Below are 17,362 nucleotides of genomic sequence, written 5' to 3'. Positions count from 1 at the left end.
ACACACACACACACACACACACACACACACACACACCCCGCACATCCAACAAACAGAACTAAATGTACCGAACCAAGCAGAATCAGGACCTTACTGGAAAGATGTAAATGCTCGGCAGCCATAGCACTGCATTTGCAAAGGAGCAGATTGGCTTTAACCTGAGAACCAGGGCACGAAAACCATCCATGCAGAGACATCAATTTCCCAGCAGAAATGCTGGAGTTTCTAACTACGGAGAACTGAGGTTTTTCCGGCCCAGTGCATAGTGGAAAACATTGTTTTTTAAGTCGGCCAAATTTTCCTTGCGTTCCCTCCCTCTTTCTCCTTTCTCTTCCTTTGTCCCTGTTCCCTGGTCTCCGTCTCCACACAGGAACTGCTGGGAAGGCGACTGGGCGGCTGGAGGACTCAGTCCCCCTGCCCTAGTATGGTCGCAGTGGGTGACACTCAGCCCCGAGCTGGCTTTCCAGGAGCAGATTTCGGTGTAGTTTCCCTACACTTTGGCTGCTAGAGTCCACGCAGAAGGCAGGGAGCCGCCGCGGGAGCACACCAGCCCCCCAGGCGACCGACACTTGCGGGGAGGGCGCGCCGCGAGCGGACAGGAGCCCGGCGTAACCTCACCATGGTGCGTTTCAACCGCTGCTTTCTTTCTCAGTCTTTTGGTGCAGGGAAGGGGAGGGGTTCCGAAAAGACCGCAGGGAGAGGCGCTGCGAGGGATCCTTAGGGCTGAGAGCGGGGGGAGGAGACAGGGAGGGAGAGAGGGAGAGAGAGAGCGGGAGCCCGGGGCCGGGGCTGCCTGAGCGTGGGCGCCGCGCGGGAACCGGGTTTGCTGCGCGCCGCGCCCGCCCTGCCTGTTGAGCGGCAGCCGGGAAGAGGCGCGGCGGCCGCCGGCTGTGGGGACACCGGTGCAGGGACCGGCAGGTGCCGCCGCCGGGCCCCCCTCTGCCGCCCGCCGCCCACTCTCCTCCTGGGCGGGCGGCGCGGATCTGCGAGGCGCGCCCGGAGCTGCCGGCGAGCCGGAAACGCAGCCCGAGGTCGAGACGCCCCCGAGTAAGTGGTCGCCGCGCGCCCTCGCCGGCCCGGGCTCCCGGGGGGCGGCCCTCTCCGCGGCCCTCAGTCCGGGCCCTCGCGTGCCCCCCAGGAAGCCCTCCTGCGCTCCCGGGACCGGGCCCGGTTCCCACGCCGGGGGCAGCACCGCGCCCCGGGGCCCCGCGGCGGCCGAGGGCGGAGGGCCCGCGGGGAGTGAGGCCGCGCCGGCGTCACCGCAGCCTCGTCCGGCCACGCTGCGCGTGAGCGTTTCGCGCTCCTGGGGGCCGGGCGGCTGCGACCCCGGGATCGCTCAGCGGGGCCGCCGCGAACTTCCAGGGGGGCTGCCGGGCTCCGCCGGGGAGTGTGCGTGTGTGTGTGTGTGCGCGCGCGCGTGTCTGTGTGTGTGTGTGTGTGTGCGCGCGTGTTAATTACTGCTTGGGGATCCGATGCCCACTGTGACCGCGGCGCCCTGGGGAGCGGTTGGCGTCGGGCCGGTGCCCTCAGCCTGTCCTGGGTGGGCCGAGCAGCCTCGCGGCGGCACTTGTGTGGGCGCTCCGCTGCGAGTGGTCATGTGATTTCAGGTTATGCATTCCGTGCGTCTTTCCTTTACTCCCTCGTTTCCCAGGGTTGCGCCTTCATTTTGCACTTGGTGAACAGTGTGTATCTTCTGAAGTAAGCCAGAAGGTTGAACGTGTCGCTTAATTGTGACCGGGGCGTCTTGGTTTCCAACACACTGAAACCCCCTGGAATTTTAAGTAGAACGCGTCATATATACAGTTTTAAATTAGAGCTTGACTTAAAACATATCAGGGTCAGCCCTGTGATAGTGATTTCATCAAATGCTTACCTCCTAACTAGAACTGCTCTTGGGAGGAACATCGCTGACCCTCTGATGACACGTGGATAAGCGTTAGAGCCTTCAGTGATGGATGTAGATTTTTATACCTTGGTTCCTAGTGTGGAGCTAATCTGTTGCTTTTCCTAAGACGGCTATGTTTTTTTGTTTTCTTTGGGAGTTGTCATTTCAGGTACTATATTATGAAGAGTGACAAAAATCAATAATAACAGCAATTAACAGAAATATGATGTCTAAAATTTAGAAGCAAATCTTAATTTGTCAAAAAGCCATGTTAACAGTGTTATGCTTTTGGTGGAGTTTGCCCGTGCAGTCTGTGCTCTCTGTTCAGTTATTACACAGCTCGGTCTGTGGATTGCTCCCGGGGATCCTGAAATTGTATTTAAACGTTTGAGTCTCTGCATTTTTAGGGTGATAATCCAGAGTCCTCAGATATCTAAAGGGATCTATGACCCAACAGAAAAATAAGAAGCACGGAGTTAAAATAAATAAGCTGTACTTTTCACGTCAAAACAGTAGGCTCTTTACATAAAGCCTGTAGACATAAAGTAGTAGGGAACATTCTAGAATAATTATTGGTACAGTAATTAAACATCTCATATAAAACAGACCCACTTGTATGTTTTTAAATGTATCAGCGAGGAAACTTAAGTAGCTGGAGTTTATTTAATAGAAATTTGTAATGAATAGATGGGTATTCTGTTTTTCCTTGTGCTGTAGGATCTTTTTTCTAATGTATGACAGAGAAAATAAGAATTTTATTTTTCTCTCTTTGAGACCCAACACAAATAGAAAGTACTTATGCTTGGTGTGGTGTTTCATAGTGTATGAATATAAAAAGCCCCTTTAAGTCCCCGCTACTAGGTACCCGGGTATACAATAACATGTCCAAGATACTTTTTTTTGTCGTTCTTGAGAATGTAGAAGGAGACGTAGCTTCACAAGGTGTGGTCCTCAAATCTCATATAACTATGGTTTATAAAATGATCTTGTGTTAAAGCATTATTTTAAAAAACTTTTTAAATTAATATTGGACTAAAGACTAAAGAAGTAAGTGATAACTCAAATTGTTATTTCCATTAGGAATGTTAGATTTTTCCAGGAAGTTGCTTAACTTTCCTTTTATTTGCTAGGATATATAACTTCTGTATCATTGATTTTTATACCACTTAATTATAAATATTTACCCAAGCAACTCTTCTTAAACATTACAGTTTATTACTTTTCTGCATATTTGTAGAAACAGTTGCTTTTCTTTCTAAAATATCAATAATTTCACTCGTTTTTAGTCCCTAGGCCATCTAGATGTTTTCAGTAAACATTCGTTAGGTGCCTGTGCAGCAGTTTTGGTTGGGGCTCTCCATCTTGATACAAGAAAATCTTCTGGCAAGTTTTAGGTCTTTAGATGAACCAATTCAGCCGCGCATAGATTAGTTGACTTGTTTGGCATTGGAGTGATTTTTTGGCTATCCTGACTCACATTGGCTTCTTTTGTTTCTCTCAAACAGTTTGGAAGCGTCTGACCTAGTTCATCTATTTCTCTCTCCCCTGAGTGCTAGGCCCACAGGCTTGTTCTTCTGCAGCCTTCAGGCTTACAGGGTATGAACAGAATTATTTGCCAGGACTGAGCTTTAGGCCAGTCCCTGCCCAGCAGCAGTAGGAGAGTGACGCCCTTATGAACTCTGAGGGGCTTTGGGCCATGATCCCCCCTCCCCCAGGCCCAGCCACAGAAATGTGATTATCAACTGCGTGTAGATGCTTGCCTGGAATCCTTTCTGGCTGTTAATAATCTTTTTATTAAAATAAACTCTCCCTTTCAGAAAATCAAAGGCAACTTAAGTTAATTCACTCGGGTACCACTTCTTCCTTCTCACCACAGTAGGAATTAGCAAGAAGCCAACAGAAGACAGTGGCTTTGGGAGTGAACACCCCAGGAAAGGGGTCTGGGCACCCCCAGGAAAGCTTCTTAATCCTGAATTTTTTCCAGGTCTGACATAGCTATGTGTCCCCTTTCACTCTGCTACCTTACATTAAAAATACCTTTTTAGGGACTTCCCTGGTGGTCCAGTGGTTAAGACTCCACGCTCCCAATGCAAGGGGCATGGGTTTGATCCCTGGTGAGGGAACCAAGATACTAAGGCCGCGCAGTGCGGCCAAAAAAATTAATTAATTAAAAATAAAAATACCTGTTCAGACAGGGAAGCCAGAGAAAGATAAATGTCATACAGTATCACTTGCATGTGGAATTGGGGAAAAAAAGATACAAATGAACTTATTTACAAAACAGAAACAGACTCACAGACATAGAAAACAAACTTCTGGTTACCAAAGGGGAAAGGGGCGGGGAGGGATAAATTAGGAGTTTGGGATTAACAGATACACACTGCTGTATATAAAGCAAATCATCATCAAGGACCTACTAGATAGCACAGGGAATATCTTGTAATAACCTATAAGGGAAAAGAATCTGAAAAGATTTGTGTGTGTGTGTGTGTGTGTGTGTGTGTGCATCTGAATCACTTTGCTGTACACCTGAAGCTAACACAACATTGTAAATCAACATACTGCAGTGGAAAAACAAACACCTGTTCAGATGTCTGTATTGCTACCAAACCCAGATCTCCCTCAGGGTATTCATCCTTGGATTCGCAGTACCTGGCACATAGTGGGTGTCTTCCTAATTATTGATTTTAGTTTTTTGATGCCTTGGTGCTGTAGGTATTCTGTTCGACGATACCATGTCAGGATTAGTATCTGTTTTGCAAGGAGCCTACGTGGACTGTTGTGGTCTTGGTCCTACACACATGCCTGTGCTTTTCTCCCATGGGGCCTGCAGGCTGTTCAGAGCTGCTCCTAACTGTTAATCCTTTCAGCATCGCCCAGCTACCCCGGGTCTTTCTAAGTTTACACGCTTCACGGGTGTTACCCTCTCCCTGTGACCAGTGCTTGTTGACTTCCTGAATGTTCCACTTCCCTTGGGAACCTACGCTAACAGAGGATTTGCTTCCCACACTTTGGTCAGCTGTCATTGCTGAGAACTTCATTCAGCATCTGCGCGCTGGGTCCCCAGGACCTCCGCCTGCGCTGCTTCACTTTGGGAATCCACTGGTGTTCGCCCCCCGCCCTCCGGGCCTTCCCATCACTCAGGGCTGCCCAGCTGAAAAAGCTGAGCCTTCCGTATTCTCTTTCTGACCCCACCTCCTGTCCTTCCAGTAAGCCCCTCACTCAGCACCGCACACACCCTCCTGTCCTGTGACTTTGCACCTTGGGCAGTCCCGATTTTCTCCGGTTTTCCTCTTTGCTCAGCGCACTGACGTTGGACAGCCATGTCAGCTCTGCTCCATCCCTTAATCTCTTGCCACTAGGCCTACCAGCACCTGATTCACTCCACCTTCAGCTTCAGGGATGGTTAACATTGCTCGGAAGTTATTCTATTCTTTCCTGGATAATTTCTATCAAATTCCCCATAAGACATGTTCCGGAGTTCTCCAGGTTTTCCAGTCCAAATTATCTTTATTTTTTCACTTTTAGCAGATGATCTTATTTCCAAATTCAAGGAGAATGTTAAGATCAGTTTTGGCGAGCTGTTGATCAAGATTCATCTTGAACGCGGGAGGCATTCCTTTATTTGACCTGCTCTGAGCCTAAGAACTCTTTCCTTATAGTGAACTGTACTATTTGCCTCTATAATATTCCTATCCCAATTTTTACCTCTTAGAATACTTATACAGAAAGCTTTTCTACATAACAGAGATATAATATGTCTGTGATCTCTATGGTAATATTCATGTCCTTCAACTTGTCCTTAATTGGCATAGGTCGAGAATCCCATTATCATCAAGGAATTTCTCCTTTGGATGAATTCCTGTTTTTCTGAAAGTGTGGTCCTGAGAGCTGAGCAAACAGGAACGGACTAACATCATTGGACTTGTCTGGCTGTCTCCTCTGGGTACCACATGGTAAATCATTCTAAAGTCAAATCTGTCCTCTCCCCTTCTATATTTTTGGCATCCATACTGCACTGTTTAATGAGGCATCTTTTTGCATACTTCTCTGCAAGTATACTTCTTTTCCTCGATTTGTACATTTGGCTACTAGATTTGGGACTTTAAAAAATACTTATTGCAATTAAATGTCACCTTCACCTTTCATTAGCCTGTTGTTCCAGGAGGTCAGGATATTTTTGGATGTTGGTTCCATGATACAGATTAGCTATTCTTCCCCATTTAGAGGCATGAGCAGATGTGATCAGGATGCAGTTAATATCTTCATCCAATAACCATGCCGAGTGGAGAACGGGCAGGACGTTTGGTCCTAGACGCCTTCCCTTGCTTTGCAGGAGCCCACGAATGAGTGGTCTTTATACGGCCATTCCGGCAGCGTGATAGTCGAGCGACTCTCCTTCCTCAGCGTTTACATTCCTTCCTGTGGGCGGGGCGCGTGCATTCTGTGACAGACTCAGCCAGGTTCCTTGCTGCACTGCATCTCCACTTTCTGCAGAAGAGCTATGAAGTAACCCTGTGAAAACAAAACGAAATAGCCCTGGGTTCCTTTGTAATGTTGGGTTCCTTTGACCTCTCCCTAGCTGGTAGGTAACAACACTTCACATTTTGGGCGCTTACAGATGATAATGTTAAGAATCTCGTGGGAGGCGTGCCTGGCATCAGTGTCTAGCTCTCAAGGCTAAAGTTGGAATCCACCTTCTTTGTTTTGAAAATTGAGACCATGGCTGGCTTCTTTGCTCCCTGTCAGCCCTCCCTTCACGGAACATTTTAAAAGATGATTGTAACTGTTCCCTTATCACATCCACACGTGCTTTCAGTACTTTGTGATGAAATTTTTCCCAATTAATAGATTTAAACTCATTTAGGATATTGAACATCATACTATGGCTTGGGCCTTAAATTTGTTACTTGACTTTTATCTTGCTTTTGCCGTTATAATGATACGTTCTCGAGGAACTGAGATGAAGCCAAACCAGCTGGTCCAGTCAGTCACCTTCATCTGAATTTCTTCGCCCCCCGCAGTCAGTGTGCTCTCCTCTATAGCTAATAAACTCCGTCAGCACTGCTGTGCCTGGCAGTAGTAACAAGAATTAAAAGAATTTGTTTTCAATTTGTAGTCTTTGAAAGCTTCAGCTTACGTTATGTTCTGTGACACACTTTTCAGAGGTTAGTCACTTTTCTGTACCTCTCAGGATGAAGTGTATTATGGATTTTGCGTGTTACTGAGGAAGATGCAAAGTTTATGACATTCCTGCCTGAAGGGGCTTAAAGTCTGTGCGTGGAGATAACCACCCAGAAACAGCCTTGGAATTTCACATGTCAGCACGTTACCAGGAGCTTAATATCTGTGCTGCAGTTTTAGAAACTTCTCAAGAACTTGAAAAGCCAGCGTCCCACAGGAGGGAAATGCTGAAGAAGGCTTTCTAGGGAAGGTCTGGCGCTGAGCAGAGATTCGACAACAGGATGAGGATGCCGGACTTTGCAGGACCTGTGGGATTTAAAGAGTGGGAAGGGCGGGGTGTGAGTGTGTGTGACAGTGTGTGTGTGAGTGTGAGGGGGTGTGTGAGGTTGTCAGTGCCTGTGTCTGAGTGTGAGGGGGTGTGTGAGAGTGACTGTGTGTGAGGGTGTGAGTGTGTGTCTGTGTGAGGGTGTTTGTATGAGGGTGTGTGTGAAGGTGAGTGTGTGAGTGTGAGGTCAGTGTATGTGAGTGTGTGTGCGTAGGAGAGTGTGTGTGAGGTCAGTGCGTGTGTGTGAGTGTGAGGGGTGTGTGAAAGTTGTGTGAGTGTATGAGTGTGAGGGGGTGTGAGGTTGTCAGTGCGTGTGTGAGGGGCTGTGTGAGAGTGTGAGTGTGTGTGTGTGGGGGGACGAACCTATGGATGGAGAACCGGCAGTGACACTTCTCACCGCACACTCTGCAGCATCCCTTTGTGGGGAACACGGCCACCTCCCCTCCTCTTCCAGATTCCCTGGCCCCTTGCTGGGTCTTCGAGGGGCCGGTACCTACTCAGACGTTATATCTCAAGCTAGGCTCTACTTCCTAGAAACTTTCCCCGCTCTTCCGGGTCTGAATCGAGGGCATTGTTATGTTTCCCTGCACCTCCCTGTTCATCCCCTATGCTGCTATTTATCCTTGGCTATAATTGTTTTATTGAAGTATAGTTGATTTACAGTGTCGTGTTAGTTTCAGGTGTCCAGCAGAGTGATTCAGTCATATATATATATGCATGTATATATATGTATGCTCTTTTTGAGATTCTTTTCCATTACAGGTTATTAAAAGATATTGAGTAGAGTTCCCCGTGCTATACAGTGGTCCTTGTTGATTGTCTGTTTTCTATACAGTAGTGTGTATCTGTGAATCCCAAACTCTTAGTTTATCCCTCACCCCTTTCCCCTTTGGCAGCCATAAGTTTGCTCTCTGTGTCTGTGCGTCTGTTTCTGTTTTGTAGACAAGCTCATTTCCATCACTTTTCTAGATTCCACTATAAGCGATGTCATATGGGACTTGTCTTTCACCGTCTTATCTTCCGCTGTAATCACTTGCTGAATTGACTGTTCTCCCCAATGGGAGGAGATGCCATTTCAGTTTAGCTCCCATTCTGTTCACAGACACGTAATAAAAGTGCTCCAGGGATCACGAGCGTTCGGTCGGAATGTGTGATGTGAAGTGGGCATCTCAGAGCAGTGAGTGCTGGGAAATACCGATAAACAGAGTTAAGGTTAAAAGGGGTTAGGTGACACCTAGACCAGGATGTCCACTGAACCTTTCTTTGTTAGGTGACTGGGAACCATTTTGTTGTTTGTTTAGAGTTGTGGGGAAAGGATGTGTGGCATCTGCATTACTTTTCGTTAGACCTTCACAGTCAATTCCAACCCTTCAGAGTTTTAGATGCATCTCTAGACTTAGGGAAATTGTTTGAGTCCTCACACTGCATCAGGAGTTTCCATCCATGAGGCTGACAAACCCTAGGACTCTAATAATGCATATTTTTATTAGAGGAGTTTGATTATGTTACTAGTCTAATTTTATATGAACGCACTGAAATTGCTAGCTGCTTCTTCTCATTCATTCTGCAGCTTCAGCTATCCTCTATTACAAGTAGTTAAAGGATACATGGCTCATATGATTAACTTAATTCAACATAGGACAAAGAATTTCAACGTTTCACTGGTATAATATGAACTTTTAAGTTGTGTATTGGTGAATATAAAACTGAATCAATATGGGTTAACTCAGAATCTAGAGGATTACAAATGTAACGTGGAAGATACTTGGATAAACACAGTCACATAGTCGAGACTTGATAGGTCAAGATTCGAGGCAAGAGATTCTTACGCTCGATCAACGCTGTACGTTTCCAAATGTGCTTAGCGACAGGCAATCCTCCCAGTGCAAACTCTGGGTAAAATTTCACTTTTCATTGTCTTAAAATCTTTGCAGTCACTAATGACTAACACTCTTCTTTGTTCGTCTCTACTCCAAGTAACAATGTGCCACAGCCTCTGTTGTGGATCTTTTCTGTGGGGACGGTTTAGAGTAATATTCTGAAGCTCTTGTTGAGCCCTCTCATGCTGAAAAAGGTTCCCGGTGGTGTGTGAGAGGGCCGCGATGTTGGCAGAGCCTGTTGCACAGCAGGCCGTCCTAAGTGAAGCTGCTCTCTTCTGATGCTTCTCTTTCCCCGCGTCCTCTGAAGCTGGAAGACATGATCCTGACTTAGGCTGCATTGTCACCTGCAGCTCACCTGCTGGCTTGGCCAGGAGCAAGAAGGTTGTGTACCGCAGGTATCGTGAGGCCACACCCCACAAAGGTTTCTCTCCCATCAGCCCTGCCCTGTGGCCAGTTCAGTTGGATTGATGCGGTCCCGCGGAGTGTATCTCTGGAGGCCACGGGGAACTGTTTTACCCAGAAAAGCAGCACAAGCTTGTTTGTCCAAGAGCAGACGTCACTTTGATTATGTTGCCTTCTGCCTTCAATCAAGACCATGGTTTCCTGAATATAGACTTTCAAAGTCAAGAGAAAAAGGAAAGTGGTAGACGTTGCATGTGGGGCTTAAGAAAGGCAGGTGAGTCGGGTGCCTTGGGCAGCAGGGCGCTTAAATAGCGAGGAGGCCCGGGGAAGCCCTGGGAAGGGCTGTTTTTTCACACGTTTTCTTCCCTGTTAGTCTCCTTCCTCGCTGGTGAAGAAACGTCTTAGCTGGGGATGGTTAGAACATTTTTGCTCACCAGCCTTGATCATCTGTCTAAATCCAACTGGAGTAAAATCTGTTTAGTTATTCCTGTCTTAATCCTGGCTCTGTTTCAGTGCACAGTGGGTGTTGGGAGCTGTGTGCCGTCAGTCTGTTTTACACACAGTAAAGTGGCGTTCGGCTGTGGCTGTCTGCATTAGCTGTCTTTGACAAATGAGCGTTGGTCACTGCTTGGGTACCAAGAAGTGCTGCTGCGCGCTGCGTGTCACACGCGTGTAAAGCGGTGTAGAAACGGCGCAGCGCTCACAGCTCCCACTGGGTGATCTGACGGCCGCACTTCACCTCTAACTCTGCTCCCATGTCTCAGTCACCCTCCTACTAGAATACTGTGTCACAGCCATGTTGTCACAGCTGCAGTTTGTCACCAAACTCTTCCTTGTTTTGTCTTTCTCTTTTGCGCCTACTTTTCTGCTCCTTGGAATAGCTTTTCTTGTTTGTTATGCCTTGTTATTTCTTACTCATTCAACAAGGCTCAGTTTAAGAGTCATTCATTTGAGGAAGCACTTACCAATGTACCGTGTCAGCATTTGATGCAGATTTTCTGTGTCCCCATCACAACATGTCCTGGTAGTTCACACTTCACTGAATTTGTGTGTTTTTATCCTGTTCACCCACCAACCCCTACATGAGACCCTCCTTTAGGGTTTAATGTTGGCTTCTTTGTATTTGTTTGTTTTTGTTTTTAATTCCTGAAACCTCATCCCTTAGAATGTAGTAATAGGTGCTTAATAAATAATTTGCAGGATGTATGAACAAATAAATAAACGAATGGTTGGATGGATGGGTAAATTCAGGAATTCAGATAGACAGAAAGATTAAAGATTTTACATAGGTAGAATAATTAGAAAGAAAGGGCTTAAAGGAAGCATCTGTGATGGAGTCCAGAGCAGAACATCAGCTTTAAAGGAGAAAGCTATGGTCTTGTCCGGCATTGGAGAGAAGTGTGCACTGCCGGATGGAGAGCAGTGTGATGTGAAGGTAAAGCGGTGGTGTGTCCACACGGTTAGTGAGATTGAAACTTAAAGTTTAATATGTGTGAGCAGTAACTATGCATTTGGTAGAAGAACCCACAGTCAATATACAATCGTTTGAAGTGAAAAGGAATATGTTTTCTATATTTAACACATTCAGGTTGCTCTAGTGGAAGTATGAAAAAAACCAGCCTTACAGTGATGCATAGTTGAAAAGAGAGGAGGGGTTTAATATGTTTTAAGACAACTGTAGATATTCTTTTGGCGTAAAAAATTCAAAATTTGAGAAGTGATCATTTCATAAAGGTTACTTGCCACATGGGATCTGAAACCATTAAAATCCATTGTTCTGTGAATGGAACCTTTATTCCTGCATGAATTTGGAACATCGTGGTCACTGGAAAATACTGGTTCTCCTTGTTTTGCAGGTCTTCCAACTGTTGACAAACTTTACATTTTATATTATACAGTATCAAAATAATCACATTAATTAACATCACCACTGATCTCATCAGTACTGGGAAGCTGTCAGGCTACCATGGCAGATGTACATGGTGCAGCTGTGGGTTGAGGAAATTTTCCAGTTCCCTCTTTTTAAGCAAAAAAATCTGTCTTTAAGTAAAGGAAAAGTATAAATAATTTTTTCTTTACATTAGAATAAGTATTATTAAATTCTAAAATAATAACTGTTAAAATAAAATTTTTAACTTTAGAAAAGCTAATATAATATAATATCACTGCAAAACAAAATCCCAAGGGGTAGTTACTTCTTGTGTTTACATGTAGATACAAGAAGAACTTGGGAATTTCAAAATAATGATTTTGGGGGCAATAATGAGGTTACAGAGATCAGAGCAAGTATAACGAATGAAAGGGAGAAAGACCACAGTAGAAGTTCGGAGAACAAACGGGGTTAATACCTGAATATACACATTCGTACCCTAAACCTACTACGTAGAAGTAGGGGCATGCATTTCATTAGCTGCATAATGATGACCTTGTAGATGTCGTGTTAACTTCCAGAAAGCTGCTGTGTACTTGAGAGAGAATGAGGATGGAAAGGACACATGGTATCCCAGTGCTGTTATGAAAGCAGTTCTGACCTTGCATCTTCCAGGAGGGGCTCTCGGGGCACCCCAGGGTGCGCAGAACTTGGAGCCCTTTGACAACTACTGCTTTGTTAACCAAGCCTTGAACAAAGTAGCATCAAGGGGCTAATGTAAACCTAATTTCAGGTCATAATAGTCAACATTCATTAAGTACATACTATATTCCAAGCATTGTTAAAACGCAATTACCTTTCTTGAAACCCTTGAGAATGTTCTACCCTTATCATTTAATTTAAGGTCAGGAAACAAAGTCAAGAGTAGAAAAATAATTTGCTTAAATGTCATACATTGAATTAGTGGTGGAACCAGTCTTTTTAGCCAGGCAGGGTCCATCCTCTAAAAACTATGCTTTAGGACTTCCCTGGTGGCTCAGTGGTTAAGAATCCGCCTGCCAATGCAGGGGACACGGGTTCAAGCCCTGGTCCAGGAAGTTCCCACATGCCGCGGAGCAACTAAGCCCATGCACCACAGATGCTGAGCCTGAACTCTAGAGCCCGCAAGCCACAACTACTGAGCCTGCACTCTAGAGCCCACAAGCCACAACTACTGAGCCCACGTGCCACAACTACTGAAGCCCATGAGCCTAGAGCCCGTGCTCCACAACAAAAGAAGCCACCACAATGAGAAGCCCACGCACCACAATGAAGAGTAGCCCTCGCTTGCCGCAACTAGAGAAAGCCGGCATGCAGAAATAAAGACCCAATGCAGCAAAAATAAATAAATAAAAATAAATTAATTAATTTAATTTAAATTTAATTTTAAAAAAACTATGCTTTACCACCTTAATGGCTGACATATCAGTTTTTCTGTTGGTTTGTATATGATTTTACATATAATCAGTAGCATTTGTTTTTAAAATAGATTAGACTCTATAGCATTATGAGCTTTAGAGTTAGGTTTTGCTGATCTGTGAACTTCCAAATAAAACACATAAAACCAGAAAAAAATTAATACATTTAATACAAATGATAGAAATTCAGTTAAATTAAAGTACCTAAATTCTCCACCAAAGTTATGACTGTAGTGTTTAGGAAACTTCTTTTTTTTCATGTTAACTCGAAGAATATTTTGTTGGATTTATAATTTAAGGTACAGAGGGTAGGTTTCTTCTTTCAGCCCGTACGTTTTTTTGCATTACCTGCTCTTCTCTATTCTGGAGAAAAGTAAGTAAAAATCATTTACTCCCTCTTTATTATATTTCTTTTTTTCACCTCTGGATGCTTTTTGAAAGTTTTCTTTTTATCTTTGAATTTCAGAGGTTTGATAACATTATGCCTAGGTGTAGTTTTCTTTGTATTTATCATGTGTGGGGTTTAATGAACTTCTTGGATCTGTGTTTGATGCTATCATCAAATATGGAATATTCCCAGACATTATTTGTTCAAATATTTTTCTGCTTCCATCTCCTCTCTTTTTTTCCCTGGACTCTCGATACATGTATGTTAGACCTTTAGATATTGTTCTGCAGATTTCAGATGCTTTTCCATTTTATCACTCTTTATTCTCTTTGTGTTTTTGTTGGGGTTATTTCTGTTAACCTGACTTCACGTTCACTGATCCTTTCCTCTGATGGTAAATGGAATTCTTTATTTCCCTTGCTGTGATGTTTCATTTTTAGCATTTCCGATTGCTTCTTTTTCTCTATGTTCGGTTTCTTAATGGAAGATCCCTATTTATGCCTGCTATTCAACTAGGCCACTGGATTCTTTAGTATGTTTATCACGGGTGTTGTAAAGTTCCTGTCTGGTGACAACATCTTGGCCACTTCTTGGTCTCTTTCTGTTGACTGTTTTCTCTTGACCGTGGGTCACATTTTCTTCCTCTTCTCATGTCATCTATCAGGTGTGTGTGTCATGTACCACATACATATATTAGGCTGCGAGTGTGGAAGACCAGCCCATCTTAGCTTCGGGGTCCTTGGTGATCTAATCTCTCCTCCAGCAGCTAAAAGTCTGATAGACATTTAACCAGCCACTCTTGACCCCGGCCTGTGGGAGATTCTGCCAGCTTCCACCACTTGATCTGGGATGAAAATAGCCCAGGTCTCATCTCTTCCATGGCTTCTTATTTATTTATTTTGGAATTTAGTTCATTTAGGTTCTTTTAGTCCTCCACTGAGTTGGTTTTTTTTTTTTTTTTTTTAATGACCTGGCTAAGGTATGACACTTAAAATAAACCTCAAATACAAAAAATATACAGTTGGATAAGATTTGACAGGTGTATACACCCGTTAACCCGTCACCACAATCAAGATAGAAGTCGTTTCCGTCACCCCTAAACAATTTCTTGTGTCCTTTTCCAATCAGCACCCCTCCTCTATCTCCAGGCGATCGTTGATCTGCTGTCTGTAAGTCCGGGTTTGCTTGCAGTGTCTTGATTTTATACAAAGTACTGTTACGGTGTGGACTCTCGTGTGTGCAGTCCCATCACTCAGATAATGATTTTGAGATTTATCTTCTTTGTTGCATGTTTCTGCTGGATAACAGTCGTTTGCACATATGGCTATACAACATCTTATTCATTCACGTGATCGAAGACATTTCAGTTGTTTCCAGTTTTTGATTGTTACAAGTAAACCTGCTTCATGAATGTCTGTGTTCAAGTCTTTGTTTGTATATGTATTTACCTTTCTCATGAGTAAATACCTAGAAATGGAATAGCTGGGTGGAATGATAGGGTGTGTTCAACCTTTTAAGAAACCACCAAACTGCTTTCCAAAGTGGTTTGCTCCTTTTTACTTTCCCGCCAGCAGTTTACGAAAAATTCCCGTTATTCCGCATCAGCATCAAGTCTTGGCATTGTCAGACTTCTAAATTTTAGACATTCTAATGGGTTTTTGTCTCATGACTTTTGTCTCATATTATTGAACATAAAGAGATGTTTATTGGCTAGTATTAGGTTTAGGTGGGGGTGGGAGTGTTGCCGAGTCCAAGCTCGCTCCGTTCGCCACACAACGGGACAATACATCGAAAGACGCGGTGTGGACGCAGGCGATAGGGACTTTATTCGGAAAGCCTGCAGACTGAGAGGATGGTGGACTAGGGTCCTGAAGAAGCATCTTAACCAGGTTTGGATGCTAGTTTCTTTTATAGAACAAGGAGAGGGAGGTGAGGAGGTAAAGTACAATGAAAAAGGTAATAGGTTGTTGCAGATATTTCCGCTTCAGACTCCGGAGGGGATGTACGAATTTCTTCCTTGCTGCAGACGTTCACAGGTGGGCCTGTGAGCTGAACAAAGTTATTTTAGCTTAATGCTCATGACCTGGGAGGCCGGGTTCCCAGAGATGGGCCATTATGGATAATTTAAGCTTATAGGCAACTTGATTATAGCGATTACCTTGTAGCAAAAAGCAACAGAACACAAAGGTTAAAGAAAACGAAGCAGCTCCAACGCGGAGTCAGACTTCTTCTTCCCTGTTACAGGACTTCATGATGGGGTTAAGTGCCCTTTTAAGAAGAGATACCTGAGAACTATCGCGTCTCTCTCCCTCTCCCTCTCCCTCTGTCGCTCTCTCTCTCCCTCCCTCTCCCTCTGTCTCTCTCTCTCTCTCTGTCTCTGTCTCTCTCTTTCTTCTCTCTTGCCCCCCTCCATGTGACAAGGTAGACATCTGCAAGCCACAAAGCCAGCTTTCACCAAAACTCGTCCATGCTAACACCCTGCCATTGACTTCCAGCCTGAAGAACCTGAGAAGACGTGTTAAGGTTGTCGGGGGCACCCAGTTACCCAGTTTGTGGTGCTGAGTTACAGCAGGCCTGGCTGACCACCACACCCCCCGACCCTCTTCGGTCTCCCAACAAACCCCTCTGTTTGAACGTGTGTCCTCTTCTTTTTCATTCTCAGCATACTTTTCTGATCTCTGCTTCTCCATCTGAGTCCTAACATCCTTCTTCAATTCTTAAGTACAAATATTCCCCAGTCATCCACGTGGCCGTTTTATCTCTCTTTTGTGGCCCTTTGACATTGAACGGTTTGAGTTAAAGTCCCGATTTAAACGGCTTCCTCTATCTAGAGGACACAGATTCATATCTCTAATCTGCTTTACACTCCTTAAAGACTTCAGTTTTCAGGTGCATCTCTACCCAGATGTCCCGCTAAGAATTCAAGGTCCACGTGTACAAAGCACAGCTGACCATCACTTTGTCAAACCGGCTTCTGGGGCCTCTATCAATGGCCCAACATCCTTCCAGACAGAACCTGAGTCATCCTGCTTCTCAGACCTAGTCATTTGCCACTGATGCCAACTTTAATTTTGTAGTATCTCTAGCACCACCCTTTCCTGCCTTTCCCACAACTTCCTGCATTCCCCCCGCCCCGTTCACCTCGCTGTACTTCCTCCATGGCGTGCCCTTTCGCTCATGGCTTCATGTCCAATCTCTTGTCATTTTCAAATGAGCTCAGTGAATTTCATGCATTTCTATGAGTAGTGAGATTCTTCCTTTCCAAAAAAGGTAAACATTAAATAATAAAATAATGGAAGTGATAAAAAAGAAAAGGAAAATAATTGGACAAAAATAGTAAAAACGAATAGGACAGCTCATACAAACTAAGATAGAAAAGGAAAATACGTAGGAAAACTTTCTGAAAATGATTTCTTCTCCAGTTGTGTGTTGCTTACATATGTGTATTTGTGCTGCACGTACAGAAGGATCCAGGGAAAATAAAGGGAAAAGACTGAGTGAACCATATAATAAGGACTTAATATATCTGTATCCCATCCACGTTTATACCAGATGACTCCAAGCCGGTAGTCCTGTCTTTTAATTTCAGCATAAAATTAACTTACTAGGAGCCTAAAGTCAGATAAATTGTGATCTACGTTGGCTAGTTAGATTAAGGCTGGAAACATACCTAACTTCCAATTAAGTGGCAAAGACAGGGTAATGAGTAAGTCAGGCTATTTAGAAAATATGTTTAGAGAATTAAAAAAGGACTAAAGATAGCTTCTTGAGAAAGTGCAAGAGGTGATGAGAAAATCGTGGAAAAGAGCCTGGGGAAATGTTTCAGAAACTGTAGACAGCCAAGCCAGTTTAGCAGCGAGTGTTGATGCTGGTGCGAGGTGAAGAGCACGGGTGACCCTCCGACTGGACTAACGTGGAGCACGTGTGGTAACTCTCAGATCAACAGGGGTGGGACTCGAACTCAGAGGACG

The 17,362-nt window shown here is 44.6% G+C and overlaps 1 protein-coding gene across 2 annotated transcripts in view; it reads left to right on the top strand.

Moving 5' to 3' along the window:
- The first annotated feature begins 346 nt into the window (after positions 1–346).
- Positions 347–17,362, top strand: part of GUCY1A1 (guanylate cyclase 1 soluble subunit alpha 1) — a 59,836-nt gene continuing 42,820 nt past the window's right edge. The window contains exon 1 of one of the 2 annotated variants that reach the window (XM_060299891.1): positions 347–622. The gene's annotated coding sequence lies outside the window, so the exon portion shown is untranslated. Of the gene's footprint in view, positions 623–815; positions 1,048–17,362 lie in introns of those variants that run through there. The other variant, XM_030865772.3, reaches the window with a different exon arrangement.

Source organism: Globicephala melas, chromosome 5, assembly GCF_963455315.2.
Source record: "Globicephala melas chromosome 5, mGloMel1.2, whole genome shotgun sequence".
Lineage (NCBI taxonomy): Eukaryota > Metazoa > Chordata > Mammalia > Artiodactyla > Delphinidae > Globicephala > Globicephala melas.
The sequence above is the reverse complement of the archived record's forward strand: the minus strand, read 5'-3'. Positions and strand labels throughout refer to the sequence as shown.